Here is a 15,566-nt window from a genome sequence, read left to right on the forward strand (position 1 = left end):
GGATCGGAACCCCCACCCAGACTGGATCAGTGTTGAATTGGAACCCCCACCCAGACTGGATCAGTGTTGAATCAGAGCCCCCACCCAGACTGGATCAGTGTTGAATCGGAGCCCCCACCCGGACTGGATCAGTGTTGAATCGGAGCCCCCACCCAGACTGTATCAGTGTTGAATCGGAACCTCCACCCAGACTGGATCATTGTTGAATTGGAGCCCCACCCACCCAGACTGGATCAGTGCTGGATTGGAACCCCCACCCAGACTGGATCAGTGTTAAATTGGAGCCCCCACCCAGACTGGATCAGTGTTCAATTGGAGCCCCCACCCAGACTGGATTAGTGTTGAATTGGAACCCCCCTCTTCCAGACATGATCAGTGTTGAATTGGACCCCACCCTCACAGAATGGATCAATGTTGAATTGGAGCCCCCACCCAGACTGGATCAGTGTTGAATTGGAACCCCACCCACCCAGACTGGATCAGTGTTGAATTGGAGCCCCACCCACCCAGACTGGATCAGTGTTGAATCGGAGCCCCCACCCAGACTGGATCAGTGTTGAATTGGAACCCCCTCCCAGACAGGAACAGTGTTGAATTGGAAACCCCCCCCCCCGCACTCAGACTGGATCAGTGTTGAATTGGAACCCCCTCCCAGACAGGATCAGTGTTGAATTTGAAACCCCCCCACTCCCAGACTGGATCAGTGTTGAATTGGAAACCCCCCCCCCCACTCAGACTGGATCAGTGTTGAATTGGAGCCCCACCCACCCAGACTGGATCGGTGTTGGATCGGAACCCCCACCCAGACTGGATCAGTGCTGGATCGGAACCCCCACCCAGACTGGATCAGTGTTGAATTGGAGCCCTCACCCACCGAGACTGGATCAGAGCTGGATTGGAGCCCCACCCACCCAGACAGGATCAGTGTTGAATCGGAACCCCCACTCAGACTGGATCAGTGTTGGTATCGGAATCCCCACCCAGACTGGATCAGTGTTGAATTGGAACCCCACCCAGACAGGATCAGTGTTGCATTGGAACCCCCACCCAGGCTGGATCAGTGTTGAATTGGAGCCCCACCCACCGAGACTGGATCAGAGCTGGATTGGAGCCCCACCCACCCAGACAGGATCAGTGTTGAATCGGAACCCCCACTCAGACTGGATCAGTGTTGGATCGGAATCCCCACCCAGACTGGATCAGTGTTGAATTGGAACCCCACCCAGACAGGATCAGTGTTGAAATGGAGCCCCCTCCCAGACTGGATCAGTATTGAACTGAAGCCCCACCCAGACTGGATCAGTGTTTGAAAATGGAGCCCCCACCCAGACTGGATCAGTGTTGAATTGGAGCCTCCCACCCAGACTGGATCTGTGTTGAAATGGAGCGCCCTCCCAGACTGGATCAGAGTTGAACTGAAGCCCCCACCCAGACTGGATCAGTGTTGAAATGGAGCCCCCACCCAGACTGGATCAGTGTTGAAATGGAGCCCACTCCCTGACTGGAATCAGTGTTGAATTGAAGCCCCCACCCAGAATGGATCAGTGTTGAAATGGAGCCCCACCCACACAGACTGGATAAGTGTTGAATTGGAACCCCCCCCCCCACCCAGACTGTATCAGTGTTGAATTGGAGCCCCCTCCCAACCAGACAGGATCAGTGTTGAATTGAAGCCCCCACCCAGAATGGATCAGTGTTGAAATGGAGCCCCACCCACACAGACTGGATAAGTGTTGAATTGGAACCCCCCCCCCCCACCCAGACTGTATCAGTGTTGAATTGGAGCCCCTCCCAACCAGACAGGATCAGTGTTGAATTGGAGCCCCCACCCAGACTGGATCAGTGTTGAAATGGAGCCACCACCCAGAATGGATCAGTGTTGAGTTGAAGCCCCCGCCCAGACTGGATCAGTGTTAAATTGGAGCCCCCACCCAGACTGGATCAGTGTTGAAATGGAACCCCACCCAGACTGGATCAGTGTTCAATTGGAACCCCCACCCAGACTGGATCAGTGTTGGATCGGAACCCCCACCCAGACTGGATCAGTGTTGAATTGGAGCCCCCACCCAGAATGGATCAGTGATGAAACAGACCCCAACCAAACTGGACCAGTGTTGAATCGGAGCCCCCACCCAGACTGGATCAGTGTTAAATTGGAACACCCTCCCAGACAGGATCAGTGTTGAATTGGAACACCCTCCCAGACAGGATTAGTGTTGAATTGGAAACCCCCCCACTCCCAGACTGGATCAGTGTTGAATTGAAACCCTCCCCCCCTCCACTCAGACTGGATCAGTGTTGAATTGGAGCCCCACCCACCCAGACTGGATCAGTGTTGGATCGGAACCCCCACCCAGACTGGATCAGTGATGAATTGGAGCCCCCACCCAGACTGGATCAGTGTTGGATCGGAACCCCCACCCAGACTGGATCAGTGTTGAATTGGAACCCCCACCCAGACTGGATCAGTGTTGAATCAGAGCCCCCACCCAGACTGGATCAGTGTTGAATCGGAGCCCCCACCCGGACTGGATCAGTGTTGAATCGGAGCCCCACCCAGACTGTATCAGTGTTGAATCGGAACCTCCACCCAGACTGGATCATTGTTGAATTGGAGCCCCACCCACCCAGACAGGATCAGTGTTGAATTGGAAACCCCCCCACTCCCAGACTGGATCAGTGTTGAAATGGAGCCCCACCCACACAGACTGGATAAGTGTTGAATTGGAACCCCCCCCCCCACCCAGATAGTATCAGTGTTGAATTGGAGCCCCCTCCCAACCAGACAGGATCAGTGTAGAATTGGAGCCCCCACCCAGACTGGATCAGTGTTGAAATGGAGCCCCCACCCAGAATGGATCAGTGTTGAAATGGAGCCCCCACCCAGAATGGATCAGTGTTGAATTGAAGCCCCCGCCCAGACTGGATCAGTGTTAAATTGGAGCCCCCACCCAGGACTGGATCAGTGTTGAATGGGAACCCCGACCCAGACAGGATCAGTTTTGAATCAGAGCCCCCACCCAGACTGGATCAGTGTTGAATTGGAACCCCCACCCAGACTGGATCAGTGTTGGATCGGAAACCCCCCCCCCCCCGCACTCAGACTGGATCAGTGTTGAAATGGAGCGCCCTCCCAGACTGGATCAGTGTTGAACTGAAGCCCCCACCCAGACTGGATCAGTGTTGAAATGGAGCCCCCACCCAGACTGGATCAGTGTTGAAATGGAGCCCACTCCCAGACTGGATCAGTATTGAATTGAAGCCGCCACCCAGACTGGATCAGTGTTGAAATGGAGCCCCACCCACACAGACTGGATAAGTGTTGAATTGGAACCCCCCCCCCCCCACCCAGACTGTATCAGTGTTGAATTGGAGCCTCCTCCCAGACAGGATCAGTGTTGAATTGGAGCCCCTCCCAACCAGACAGGATCAGTGTTGAATTGGAGCCCCCACCCAGACTGGATCAGTGTTGAAATGGAGCCACCACCCAGAATGGATCAGTGTGAGTTGAAGCCCCCGCCCAGACTGGATCAGTGTTAAATTGGAGCCCCCACCCAGACTGGACCAGTGCTGAATTGGAGCCCCCACCCAGACTGGATCAGTGTTCAATTGGAACCCCCACCCAGACTGGATCAGTGTTCAATTGGAAACCCCCACCCAGACTGGATCAGTGTTGGATCGGAACCCCCACCCAGACTGGATTCAGTGTTGAATTGGAGCCCCCACCCAGACTGGATCAGTGTTAAATTGGAACACCCTCCCAGACAGGATCAGTGTTGAATTGGAACACCCTCCCAGACAGGATCAGTGTTGAATTGGAAACCCCCCCCCTCCCAGACTGGATCAGTGTTGAATTGGAAACCCGCCCCCCCCCCCCGCACTCAGACTGGATCAGTGTTGAATTGGAACCCCCTCCCAGACAGGATCAGTGTTGAATTGGAAACCCCCCCACTCCCAGACTGGATCAGTGTTGAATTGGAAACCCTCCCCCCTCCACAGACTGGATCAGTGTTGAATTGGAGCCCCACCCACCCAGACTGGATCAGTGTTGGATCGGAACCCCCCACCCAGACTGGATCAGTGATGAATTGGAGCCCCCACCCAGACTGGATCAGTGTTGGATCGGAACCCCCACCCAGACTGGATCAGTGTTGAATTGGAACCCCCACCCAGACTGGATCAGTGTTGAATCAGAGCCCCCACCCAGACTGGATCAGTGTTGAATCGGAGCCCCCACCCGGACTGGATCAGTGTTGAATCGAGCCCCCACCCAGACTGTATCAGTGTTGAATCGGAACCTCCACCCAGACTGGATCATTGTTGAATTGGAGCCCCACCCACCCAGACTGGATCAGTGCTGGATTGGAACCCCCACCCAGACTGGATCAGTGTTAAATTGGAGCCCCCACCCAGACTGGATCAGTGTTCAATTGGAGGCCCCCACCCAGACTGGATTAGTGTTGAATTGGAACCCCCCTCTTCCAGACATGATAAGTGTTGAATTGGACCCCACCCTCACAGAATGGATCAATGTTGAATTGGAGCCCCCACCCAGACTGGATCAGTGTTGAAATGGAGCCCCCACCCAGACTGGATCAGTGTTGAAATGGAGCCCACTCCCAGACTGGATCAGTGTTGAATTGAAGCCCCCACCCAGAATGGATCAGTGTTGAAATGGAGCCCCACCCACACAGACTGGATAAGTGTTGAATTGGAACCCCCCCCCACCACCCAGACTGTATCAGTGTTGAATTGGAGCCTCCTCCCAGACAGGATCAGTGTTGAATTGGAGCCCCTCCCAACCAGACAGGATCAGTGTTGAATTGGAGCCCCCACCCAGACTGGATCAGTGTTGAAATGGAGCCACCACCCAGAATGGATCAGTGTTGAGTTGAAGCCCCCGCCCAGACTGGATCAGTGTTAAATTGGAGCCCCCACCCAGACTGGATCAGTGTTGAAATGGAACCCCCACCCAGACTGGTTCAGTGTTCAATTGGAACCCCCACCCAGACTGGATCAGTGTTGGATAGGAACCCGCACCCAGACTGGATCAGTGTTGAATTGGAGCCCCCACCCAGAATGGATCAGTGATGAAACAGACCCCAACCAAACTGGACCAGTGTTGAATCGGAGCCCCCACCCAGACTGGATCAGTGTTAAATTGGAACACCCTCCCAGACAGGATCAGTGTTGAATTGGAACACCCTCCCAGACAGGATCAGTGTTGAATTGGAAACCCCCCCACTCCCAGACTGGATCAGTGTTGAATTGGAAACCCTCCCCCCTCCACTCAGACTGGATCAGTGTTGAATTGGAGCCCCACCCACCCAGACTGGACAGTGTTGGATCGGAACCCCCACCCAGACTGGATCAGTGATGAATTGGAGCCCCCACCCAGACTGGATCAGTGTTGGATCGGAACCCCCCACCCAGACTGGATCAGTGTTGAATTGGAACCCACACCCAGACTGGATCAGTGTTGAATCAGAGCCCCCACCCAGACTGGATCAGTGTTGAATCGGAGCCCCCACCCGGACTGGATCAGTGTTGAATCGGAGCCCCCACCCAGACTGTATCAGTGTTGAATCGGAACCTCCACCCAGACTGGATCATTGTTGAATTGGAGCCCCCACCCACCCAGACTGGATCAGTGCTGGATTGGAACCCCCACCCAGACTGGATCAGTGTTAAATTGGAGCCCCCACCCAGACTGGATCAGTGCTTGAATCGGAGCCCCCACCCAGACTGGATTAGTGTTGAATTGGAACCCCCCTCTTCCAGACATGATCAGTGTTGAATTGGAACCCACCCTCACAGAATGGATCAATGTTGAATTGGAGCCCCCACCCAGACTGGATCAGTGTTGAATTGGAGACGCTCCCACCCAGACAGGGTCAGTGTTCAATTGGAGCCCCACCCACCCAGACTGGATCAGTGTTGAATCGGAACCCCCTCCCAGACAGGAACAGTGTTGAATTGGAAACCCCCCCCCCCCCGCACTCAGACTGGATCAGTGTTGAATTGGAACCCCCTCCCAGACAGGATCAGTGTTGAATTTGAAACCCCCCCCACTCCCAGACTGGATCAGTGTTGAATTGGAAACCCCCCCCCCACTCAGTACTGGATCAGTGTTGAATTGGAGCCCCACCCACCCAGACAGGATCGGTGTTGGATCGGAACCCCCACCCAGACTGGATCAGTGCTGGATCGGAACCCCCACCCAGACTGGATCAGTGTTGAATTGGAGCCCCACCCACCGAGACTGGATCAGAGCTGGATTGGAGCCCCACCCACCCAGACAGGATCAGTGTTGAATCGGAACCCCCACTCAGACTGGATCAGTGTTGGATCGGAATCCCCACCCAGACTGGATCAGTGTTGAATTGGAACCCCCACCCAGACAGGATCAGTGTTGAAATGGAGCCCCCTCCCAGACTGGATCAGTGTTGAACTGAAGCCCCACCCAGACTGGATCAGTGTTGAAATGGAGCCCCCACCCAGACTGGATCAGTGTTGAATTGGAGCCCCCACCCAGACTGGATCTGTGTTGAAATGGAGCGCCCTCCCAGACTGGATCAGTGTTGAACTGAAGCCCCCACCCAGACTGGATCAGTGTTGAAATGGAGCCCCCACCCAGACTGGATCAGTGTTGAAATGGAGCCCACTCCCAGACTGGATCAGTGTTGAATTGAAGCCCCCACCCAGAATGGATCAGAGTTGAATTGGAACCCCCCCCCCCCACCCAGACTGTATCAGTGTTGAATTGGAGCCTCCTCCCAGACAGGATCAGTGTTGAATTGGAGCCCCTCCCAACCAGACAGGATCAGTGTTGAATTGGAGCCCCCACCCAGACTGGATCAGTGTTGAAATGGAGCCACCAACCAGAATGGATCAGTGTTGAAATGGAACCCCCCACCCAGACTGGATCAGTGTTCAATTGGAACCCCCACCCAGACTGGATCAGTGTTGGATCGGAACCCCCACCCAGACTGGATCAGTGTTGAATTGAAGCCCCCACCCAGAATGGATCAGTGATGAAACAGACCCCAACCAAACTGGACCAGTGTTGAATCGGAGCCCCCACCCAGACTGGATCAGTGTTAAATTGGAACACCCTCCCAGACAGGATCAGTGTTGAATTGGAACACCCTCCCAGACAGGATCAGTGTTGAATTGGAAACCCCCTCCTCCCAGACTGGATCAGTGTTGAATTGGAAACCGCCCCCCCCCCCGCACTCAGACTGGATCAGTGTTGAATTGGAACCCCCTCCCAGACAGGATCAGTGTTGAATTGGAAACCCCCCCACTCCCAGACTGGATCAGTGTTGAATTGGAAATCCTCCCCCCTCCACTCAGACTGGATCAGTGTTGAATTGGAAACCCTCCCCCCTCCACTCAGACTGGATCAGTGTTGAATTGGAGCCCCACCCACCCAGACTGGATCAGTGTTGGATCGGAACCCCCACCCAGACTGGATCAGTGATGAATTGGAGCCCCCACCCAGACTGGATCAGTGTTGGATCGGAACCCCCACCCAGACTGGATCAGTGTTGAATTGGAACCCCCACCCGGACTGGATCAGTGTTGAATCGGAGCCCCCACCCAGACTGTATCAGTGTTGAATCGGAACCTCCACCCAGACTGGATCATTGTTGAATTGGAGCCCCACCCACCCAGACTGGATCAGTGCTGGATTGGAACCCCCACCCAGACTGGATCAGTGTTAAATTGGAGCCCCCACCCAGACTGGATCAGTGTTCAATTGGAGCCCCCACCCAGACTGGATTAGTGTTGAATTGGAACCCCCCTCTTCCAGACATGATCAGTGTTGAATTGGACCCCACCCTCACAGAATGGATCAATGTTGAATTGGAGCCCCCACCCAGACTGGATCAGTGTTGAATTGGAACCCCACCCACCCAGACTGGATCAGTGTTGAATCGGAGCCCCCACCCGGACTGGATCAGTGTTGAATCGGAGCCCCCACCCAGACTGTATCAGTGTTGAATCGGAACCTCCACCCAGACTGGATCATTGTTGAATGGGAGCCCCACCCACCCAGACTGGATCAGTGCTGGATTGGAACCCCCACCCAGACTGGATCAGTGTTAAATTGGAGCCCCCACCCAGACTGGATCAGTGTTCAATTGGAGCCCCCACCCAGACTGGATTAGTGTTGAATTGGAACCCCCCTCTTCCAGACATGATAAGTGTTGAATTGGACCCCACCCTCACAGAATGGATCAATGTTGAATTGGAGCCCCCACCCAGACTGGATCAGTGTTGAATTGGAACCCCACCCACCCAGACTGGATCAGTGTTGAATTGGAGCCCCACCCACCCAGACTGGATCAGTGTTGAATCGGGGCCCCACCCACCCAGACTGGATCAGTGTTGAATTGGAACCCCCTCCCAGACAGGAACAGTGTTGAATTGGAAACCCCCCCCCCCCCGCACTCAGACTGGATCAGTGTTGAATTGGAACCCCCTCCCAGACAAGATCAGTGTTGAATTTGAAACCCCCCCACTCCCAGACTGGATCAGTGTTGAATTGGAAACCCCCCCCCCCCCACTCAGACTGGATCAGTGTTGAATTGGAGCCCCACCCACCCAGACTGGATCGGTGTTGGATCGGAACCCCCACCCAGACTGGATCAGTGCTGGATCGGAACCCCCACCCAGACTGGATCAGTGTTGAATTGGAGCCCCACCCACCGAGACTGGATCAGAGCTGGATTGGAGCCCCACCCACCCAGACAGGATCAGTGTTGAATCGGAACCCCCACTCAGACTGGATCAGTGTTGGATCGGAATCCCCACCCAGACTGGATCAGTGTTGAATTGGAACCCCCACCCAGACAGGATCAGTGTTGCATTGGAACCCCCACCCAGGCTGGATCAGTGTTGAATTGGAGCCCCACCCACCGAGACTGGATCAGAGCTGGATTGGAGCCCCACCCACCCAGACAGGATCAGTGTTGAATCGGAACCCCCACTCAGACTGGATCAGTGTTGGATCGGAATCCCCACCCAGACTGGATCAGTGTTGAATTGGAACCCCCACCCAGACAGGATCAGTGTTGAAATGGAGCCCCCTCCCAGACTGGATCAGTGTTGAACTGAAGCCCCCACCCAGACTGGATCAGTGTTGAAATGGAGCCCCCACCCAGACTGGATCAGTGTTGAATTGGAGCCCCCACCCAGACTGGATCTGTGTTGAAATGGAGCGCCCTCCCAGACTGGATCAGAGTTGAACTGAAGCCCCCACCCAGACTGGATCAGTGTTGAAATGGAGCCCCCACCCAGACTGGATCAGTGTTGAAATGGAGCCCACTCCCAGACTGGATCAGTGTTGAATTGAAGCCCCCACCCAGAATGGATCAGTGTTGAAATGGAGCCCCACCCACACAGACTGGATAAGTGTTGAATTGGAACACCCCCCCCCACCCAGACTGTATCAGTGTTGAATTGGAGCCTCCTCCCAGACAGGATCAGTGTTGAATTGGAGCCCCTCCCAACCAGACAGGATCAGTGTTGAATTGGAGCCCCCACCCAGACTGGATCAGTGTTGAAATGGAGCCACCAACCAGAATGGATCAGTGTTGAGTTGAAGCCCCCGCCCAGACTGGATCAGTGTTAAATTGGAGCCCCCACCCAGACTGGATCAGTGTTGAAATGGAACCCCCACCCAGACTGGATCAGTGTTCAATTGGAACCCCCACCCAGACTGGATCAGTGTTGGATCGGAACCCCCACCCAGACTGGATCAGTGTTGAATTGAAGCCCCCACCCAGAATGGATCAGTGATGAAACAGACCCCAACCAAACTGGACCAGTGTTGAATCGGAGCCCCCACCCAGACTGGATCAGTGTTAAATTGGAACACCCTCCCAGACAGGATCAGTGTTGAATTGGAACACCCTCCCAGACAGGATCAGTGTTGAATTGGAAACCCCCTCCTCCCAGACTGGATCAGTGTTGAATTGGAAACCGCCCCCCCCCCCGCACTCAGACTGGATCAGTGTTGAATTGGAACCCCCTCCCAGACAGGATCAGTGTTGAATTGGAAACCCCCCCACTCCCAGACTGGATCAGTGTTGAATTGGAAATCCTCCCCCCTCCACTCAGACTGGATCAGTGTTGAATTGGAAACCCTCCCCCCTCCACTCAGACTGGATCAGTGTTGAATTGGAGCCCCACCCACCCAGACTGGATCAGTGTTGGATCGGAACCCCCACCCAGACTGGATCAGTGATGAATTGGAGCCCCCACCCAGACTGGATCAGTGTTGGATCGGAACCCCCACCCAGACTGGATCAGTGTTGAATTGGAACCCCCACCCGGACTGGATCAGTGTTGAATCGGAGCCCCCACCCAGACTGTATCAGTGTTGAATCGGAACCTCCACCCAGACTGGATCATTGTTGAATTGGAGCCCCACCCACCCAGACTGGATCAGTGCTGGATTGGAACCCCCACCCAGACTGGATCAGTGTTAAATTGGAGCCCCCACCCAGACTGGATCAGTGTTCAATTGGAGCCCCCACCCAGACTGGATTAGTGTTGAATTGGAACCCCCCTCTTCCAGACATGATCAGTGTTGAATTGGACCCCACCCTCACAGAATGGATCAATGTTGAATTGGAGCCCCCACCCAGACTGGATCAGTGTTGAATTGGAACCCCACCCACCCAGACTGGATCAGTGTTGAATCGGAGCCCCCACCCGGACTGGATCAGTGTTGAATCGGAGCCCCCACCCAGACTGTATCAGTGTTGAATCGGAACCTCCACCCAGACTGGATCATTGTTGAATTGGAGCCCCACCCACCCAGACTGGATCAGTGCTGGATTGGAACCCCCACCCAGACTGGATCAGTGCTGGATTGGAACCCCCACCCAGACTGGATCAGTGTTAAATTGGAGCCCCCACCCAGACTGGATCAGTGTTCAATTGGAGCCCCCACCCAGACTGGATTAGTGTTGAATTGGAACCCCCCTCTTCCAGACATGATAAGTGTTGAATTGGACCCCACCCTCACAGAATGGATCAATGTTGAATTGGAGCCCCCACCCAGACTGGATCAGTGTTGAATTGGAACCCCACCCACCCAGACTGGATCAGTGTTGAATTGGAGCCCCACCCACCCAGACTGGATCAGTGTTGAATCGGGGCCCCACCCACCCAGACTGGATCAGTGTTGAATTGGAACCCCCTCCCAGACAGGAACAGTGTTGAATTGGAAACCCCCTCCCAGACAGGATCAGTGTTGAATTTGAAACCCCCCCACTCCCAGACTGGATCAGTGTTGAATTGGAAACCCCCCCCCCCCCACTCAGACTGGATCAGTGTTGAATTGGAGCCCCACCCACCCAGACTGGATCGGTGTTGGATCGGAACCCCCACCCAGACTGGATCAGTGCTGGATCGGAACCCCCACCCAGACTGGATCAGTGTTGAATTGGAGCCCCACCCACCGAGACTGGATCAGAGCTGGATTGGAGCCCCACCCACCCAGACAGGATCAGTGTTGAATCGGAACCCCCACTCAGACTGGATCAGTGTTGGATCGGAATCCCCACCCAGACTGGATCAGTGTTGAATTGGAACCCCCACCCAGACAGGATCAGTGTTGCATTGGAACCCCCACCCAGGCTGGATCAGTGTTGAATTGGAGCCCCACCCACCGAGACTGGATCAGAGCTGGATTGGAGCCCCACCCACCCAGACAGGATCAGTGTTGAATCGGAACCCCCACCCAGACTGGATCAGTGTTCAATTGGAACCCCCACCCAGACTGGATCAGTGTTGGATAGGAACCCGCACCCAGACTGGATCAGTGTTGAATTGGAGCCCCCACCCAGAATGGATCAGTGATGAAACAGACCCCAACCAAACTGGACCAGTGTTGAATCGGAGCCCCCACCCAGACTGGATCAGTGTTAAATTGGAACACCCTCCCAGACAGGATCAGTGTTGAATTGGAACACCCTCCCAGACAGGATCAGTGTTGAATTGGAAACCCCCCCACTCCCAGACTGGATCAGTGTTGAATTGGAAACCCTCCCCCCTCCACTCAGACTGGATCAGTGTTGAATTGGAGCCCCACCCACCCAGACTGGATCAGTGTTGGATCGGAACCCCCACCCAGACTGGATCAGTGATGAATTGGAGCCCCCACCCAGACTGGATCAGTGTTGGATCGGAACCCCCACCCAGACTGGATCAGTGTTGAATTGGAACCCCCACCCAGACTGGATCAGTGTTGAATCAGAGCCCCCACCCAGACTGGATCAGTGTTGAATCGGAGCCCCCACCCGGACTGGATCAGTGTTGAATCGGAGCCCCCACCCAGACTGTATCAGTGTTGAATCGGAACCTCCACCCAGACTGGATCATTGTTGAATTGGATCCCCACCCACCCAGACTGGATCAGTGCTGGATTGGAACCCCCACCCAGACTGGATCAGTGTTAAATTGGAGCCCCCACCCAGACTGGATCAGTGTTGAATCGGAGCCCCCACCCAGACTGGATTAGTGTTGAATTGGAACCCCCCTCTTCCAGACATGATCAGTGTTGAATTGGAACCCACCCTCACAGAATGGATCAATGTTGAATTGGAGCCCCCACCCAGACTGGATCAGTGTTGAATTGGAGACGCTCCCACCCAGACAGGGTCAGTGTTCAATTGGAGCCCCACCCACCCAGACTGGATCAGTGTTGAATCGGAACCCCCTCCCAGACAGGAACAGTGTTGAATTGGAAACCCCCCCCCCCGCACTCAGACTGGATCAGTGTTGAATTGGAACCCCCTCCCAGACAGGATCAGTGTTGAATTTGAAACCCCCCCACTCCCAGACTGGATCAGTGTTGAATTGGAAACCCCCCCCCCCACTCAGACTGGATCAGTGTTGAATTGGAGCCCCACCCACCCAGACAGGATCGGTGTTGGATCGGAACCCCCACCCAGACTGGATCAGTGCTGGATCGGAACCCCCACCCAGACTGGATCAGTGTTGAATTGGAGCCCCACCCACCGAGACTGGATCAGAGCTGGATTGGAGCCCCACCCACCCAGACAGGATCAGTGTTGAATCGGAACCCCCACTCAGACTGGATCAGTGTTGGATCGGAATCCCCACCCAGACTGGATCAGTGTTGAATTGGAACCCCCACCCAGACAGGATCAGTGTTGAAATGGAGCCCCCTCCCAGACTGGATCAGTGTTGAACTGAAGCCCCCACCCAGACTGGATCAGTGTTGAAATGGAGCCCCCACCCAGACTGGATCAGTGTTGAATTGGAGCCCCCACCCAGACTGGATCTGCGTTGAAATGGAGCGCCCTCCCAGACTGGATCAGTGTTGAACTGAAGCCCCCACCCAGACTGGATCAGTGTTGAAATGGAGCCCCCACCCAGACTGGATCAGTGTTGAAATGGAGCCCACTCCCAGACTGGATCAGTGTTGAATTGAAGCCCCCACCCAGAATGGATCAGTGTTGAATTGGAGCCCCACCCACACAGACTGGATAAGTGTTGAATTGGAACCCCCCCCCCCCACCCAGACTGTATCAGTGTTGAATTGGAGCCTCCTCCCAGACAGGATCAGTGTTGAATTGGAGCCCCTCCCAACCAGACAGGATCAGTGTTGAAATGGAGCCACCAACCAGAATGGATCAGTGTTGAAATGGAACCCCCACCCAGACTGGATCAGTGTTCAATTGGAACCCCCACCCAGACTGGATCAGTGTTGGATCGGAACCCCCACCCAGACTGGATCAGTGTTGAATTGAAGCCCCCACCCAGAATGGATCAGTGATGAAACAGACCCCAACCAAACTGGACCAGTGTTGAATCGGAGCCCCCACCCAGACTGGATCAGTGTTAAATTGGAACACCCTCCCAGACAGGATCAGTGTTGAATTGGAACACCCTCCCAGACAGGATCAGTGTTGAATTGGAAACCCCCTCCTCCCAGACTGGATCAGTGTTGAATTGGAAACCGCCCCCCCCCCCCCCGCACTCAGACTGGATCAGTGTTGAATTGGAACCCCCTCCCAGACAGGATCAGTGTTGAATTGGAAACCCCCCCACTCCCAGACTGGATCAGTGTTGAATTGGAAATCCTCCCCCCTCCACTCAGACTGGATCAGTGTTGAATTGGAAACCCTCCCCCCTCCACTCAGACTGGATCAGTGTTGAATTGGAGCCCCACCCACCCAGACTGGATCAGTGTTGGATCGGAACCCCCACCCAGACTGGATCAGTGATGAATTGGAGCCCCCACCCAGACTGGATCAGTGTTGGATCGGAACCCCCACCCAGACTGGATCAGTGTTGAATTGGAACCCCCCACCCGGACTGGATCAGTGTTGAATCGGAGCCCCCACCCAGACTGTATCAGTGTTGAATCGGAACCTCCACCCAGACTGGATCATTGTTGAATTGGAGCCCCACCCACCCAGACTGGATCAGTGCTGGATTGGAACCCCCACCCAGACTGGATCAGTGTTAAATTGGAGCCCCCACCCAGACTGGATCAGTGTTCAATTGGAGCCCCCACCCAGACTGGATTAGTGTTGAATTGGAACCCCCCTCTTCCAGACATGATCAGTGTTGAATTGGACCCCACCCTCACAGAATGGATCAATGTTGAATTGGAGCCCCCACCCAGACTGGATCAGTGTTAAATTGGAGCCCCCCACCCAGACTGGATCAGTGTTCAATTGGAGCCCCCACCCAGACTGGATTAGTGTTGAATTGGAACCCCCCTCTTCCAGACATGATAAGTGTTGAATTGGATCCCCACCCACCCAGACTGATGGAATAGGGGGGGGGGGGGGGGGGGGGGGGTCAGTGTTGAATCGGGGCCCCACCACCAGACTGGATCAGTGTTGAATTGGAACCCCCTCCCAGACAGGAACAGTGTTGAATTGGAAACCCCCCCCCCCCGCCACCTCAGACTGGATCAGTGTTGAATTGGAACCCCCTCCCAGACAGGATCAGTGTTGAATTTGAAACCCCCCCACTCCCAGACTGGATCAGTGTTGAATTGGAAACCCCCCCCCCCCACTCAGACTGGATCAGTGTTGAATTGGAGCCCCACCCACCCAGACTGGATCGGTGTTGGATCGGAACCCCACCCCAGACTGGATCAGTGCTGGATCGGAACCCCCACCCAGACTGGATCAGTGTTGAATTGGAGCCCCACCCACCGAGACTGGATCAGAGCTGGATTGGAGCCCCACCCACCCAGACAGGATCAGTGTTGAATCGGAACCCCACTCAGACTGGATCAGTGTTGGATCGGAATCCCCACCCAGACTGGATCAGTGTTGAATTGGAACCCCCACCCAGACAGGATCAGTGTTGCATTGGAACCCCCACCCAGGCTGGATCAGTGTTGAATTGGAGCCCCCACCCACCGAGACTGGATCAGAGCTGGATTGGAGCCCCCACCCACCCAGACAGGATCAGTGTGAATCGGAACCCCCACTCAGACTGGATCAGTGTTGATCGGAATCCCCACCCAGACTGGATCAGTGTTGAATTGGAACCCCCACCCA

The sequence above is a fragment of the Hemitrygon akajei genome, chromosome 11, assembly GCF_048418815.1.
Source record: "Hemitrygon akajei chromosome 11, sHemAka1.3, whole genome shotgun sequence".
NCBI classification, from domain to species: Eukaryota; Metazoa; Chordata; class Chondrichthyes; order Myliobatiformes; family Dasyatidae; genus Hemitrygon; species Hemitrygon akajei.